This window comes from Zonotrichia albicollis, unplaced genomic scaffold, assembly GCF_047830755.1.
Source record: "Zonotrichia albicollis isolate bZonAlb1 unplaced genomic scaffold, bZonAlb1.hap1 Scaffold_83, whole genome shotgun sequence".
Lineage (NCBI taxonomy): Eukaryota > Metazoa > Chordata > Aves > Passeriformes > Passerellidae > Zonotrichia > Zonotrichia albicollis.
Window position 1 is genome coordinate 5,685,380 of NW_027428460.1, and position 2,698 is coordinate 5,688,077.

At 53.9% G+C, this 2,698-nt stretch overlaps 1 pseudogene; it reads left to right on the forward strand.

Annotated features, from left to right (window-relative positions):
- Positions 1-1,368: 1,368 nt before the first annotated feature.
- LOC141728053 (olfactory receptor 14I1-like) lies at positions 1,369-2,343 on the forward strand (annotated as a pseudogene).
- The last annotated feature ends 355 nt before the right edge of the window (positions 2,344-2,698 follow it).

Below are 2,698 nucleotides of genomic sequence, written 5' to 3' on the forward strand. Positions count from 1 at the left end.
GCCCCCACCTGTCATCACTGCCTCCAGCTCTCTGCTCTGCCTGGGGCCTGGGGACACTTTCTCTGTCCTGTCCCTCAGTGGGACCCATTAAAAGTCCAAGAAAGTTTGGAGTTGGATTCTGACTTGGAGTTCTGGAGAGGTTTCTTCAGCTCCCTCTCAGGGACTGATGTTCAGGGCCTGAGCACAAAGCCCCAGAGACTCATTAAAGTCCTTGTGCTGTGTCTGTGCTGCTGACCTGGGCTGGGCTCCTGGCACAGAGGCAGCTCCTGGTAACCAAGAAGAGCTTCAAAAGCACACTTCTCTTGATGAGCGGCTCTTCTGCCAGCCCAGCACATCTGGGGCACTGCCTGCAGCCACCCTGGGCACAGCACAGAGGCCCAGAGAGCTTCAAACAGTCAGGGCTGGGAAGGTGCTGAGAAGTGCCTGGGGCACAATCACTGCCAGCCCTTGGCACAGGAACCTCTGGCTGCAGGACAATGCAGCTGCAGCTCCTGGAGTGATCTCCTAAAGCTGGATCATCCCAATGCCTACAGGTTCTGTGAGTACATTCTCTGATTGTCTCTTGTGCAGAGCAGCCAGGGGTGCCCAGGGCTGTCCTGCAGAGCAGGGTCCTGCAGCCCAGGGCGCTGTGCTGGGGCAGGGACTCTGCTGCCTGCCAGGGACAGCTCTCAGCCAGCCCTGGCAGCCGCTCCCAGCACTGGGGGACAAGACCTGGGTGGGAGGAGACAGCTGGTAAGGCTTGGAAGTATTGTCCTTTTGTGGGGAGGGTGCTGCATTGTTCAGGACTGCTCCCAGCATGGCATTTAACTGCAGAACATTTCCAAGTAGCTTCTACAGGGAGCACAGCAAGGCAGGGGCTGCATGAATGAGAAAATCCTGCTTTTTTAATCTACTGCTCTCTGTTGCCTGGATGAAAAATTGCACATTGATATTAATCTCTCAGTTAAGGTTCAGAAAAAGAAAAAAAGTTTTTTCTCAGATCTTACTAAACCAGGCAGTGACATAAACCTGCACAGGGCCCCCTAGAAGCTGCATCAGTTTTGCTTTTCCAGCCTCCTCAGGATTGCTCTGACAGAGCCATCACACCCTGTAGAGCCACAGCTGCCCCTGGGCAGTGCCAGGGCTGGGAGGGGTCTGCAGGGCGGAGCTGAGCCCCCAGGGCTGGGCTGGGCTCTGACAGCACAGGCAGGGCCCAGGCCTGGGCACAGGGGAGCAGCTGCTGGCAGGGACAGCTCCAGGCAGCAGAGCCCTGGGCAGGCAGTGGGGGGAAAAGTGCCCCCACGCTGTGCTGGGATATTAAAAGTCCTCTCCAAACCCAACTATTCCATGACTACTTTTCTTACAGATCCCCAAGCCAAGGCAGCGCAAATGTCCAACAGCAGCTCCATCAGCCACTTCCTCCTGCTGGCATTGGCAGACACACGGCAGCTGCAGCTCCTGCACTTCTGCCTCTTGCTGGGCATCTCCCTGGCTGCCCTCCTGGGCAACGGCCTCATCATCAGCGCCGTAGCCTGCAGCCACCACCTGCACACGCCCATGTTCTTCTTCCTGCTCAACCTGGCCCTCAGCGACCTGGGCTCCATCTGCACCACTGTCCCCAAAGCCGTGCACAATTCCCTCTGGGACACCAGGACCATTTCCTACACAGGATGTGTTGCTCAGGTTTTTCTGATTTTCTTCTTTCTTGGATCAGAGTTTTCCCTCCTGACCATCATGTGCTATGACCGCTACGTGTCCATCTGCAAACCCCTGCACTACGGGACCCTCCTGGGCAGCAGAGCTTGTGCCCACATGGCAGCAGCTGCCTGGGCCAGTGCCTTTCTCAATGCTCTGCTGCACACAGCCAATACATTTTCTAACTAGTTACATTTTTGTAACTATGGTAACAATACATTTTCTCTGCCCCTGTGCCACGGAAATGCCCTGGGCCAGTTTTTCTGTGAAATCCCACACATCCTCAAGCTCTCCTGCTCCAAATTCTACCTCAGAGAACTTGGGCTTCTTTTCTTCTCCATCTGTTTACTATTTGGTTGTTTTGTATTCATGGTTTTCTCCTATGTGCAGATCTTCAGGGCTGTGCTGACGATCCCCTCTGAGCAGGGACGACACAAAGCCTTTTCCACCTGCCTCCCTCACCTGGCCGTGGTCTCCCTGTTCCTTAGCACTGGTACATTTGCCTACCTGAAGCCCCCCTCCATATCTTTCCCATCCCTGGATCTGGCCCTGTCAGTTCTGTACTCAGTGGTGCCTCCAGCCCTGAACCCCCTCATCTACAGCCTGAGGAACCAGGAGCTCAAGGCTGCAGTGTGGAGACTGATGACTGGATGGTTTCAGAAACATTAAACTGCTGGTTAATTTCTGCAAATCACTTGTAAAATTATTATTGATACTTCTGCTTGGTTTCATTTTGGAGGTTCTTTTTTCTTTGTTGTACTTTTCTCATATTGTCTACAAAGAAATGTCATATTTTGTTCCATTTCTCATTTTGTTTCTCTCCACCTTGCCTGTGGCCACAGACTGTGTCAATGAGGGGCTGCACTCTTGGTGGGTTTAAAGGAACTAAGGGATCTCCCAGGGAAGTTTTCTGCAGAGATGCCCTTTTGTTGCCTTCTCTGGAGCTGCAGGAGCAATGTCTGTGTGCAGAGCTGGGGGCAGATCAGGGCTGGCACGTCAGGTCTGCTCCTGCTGGCCGTACCAT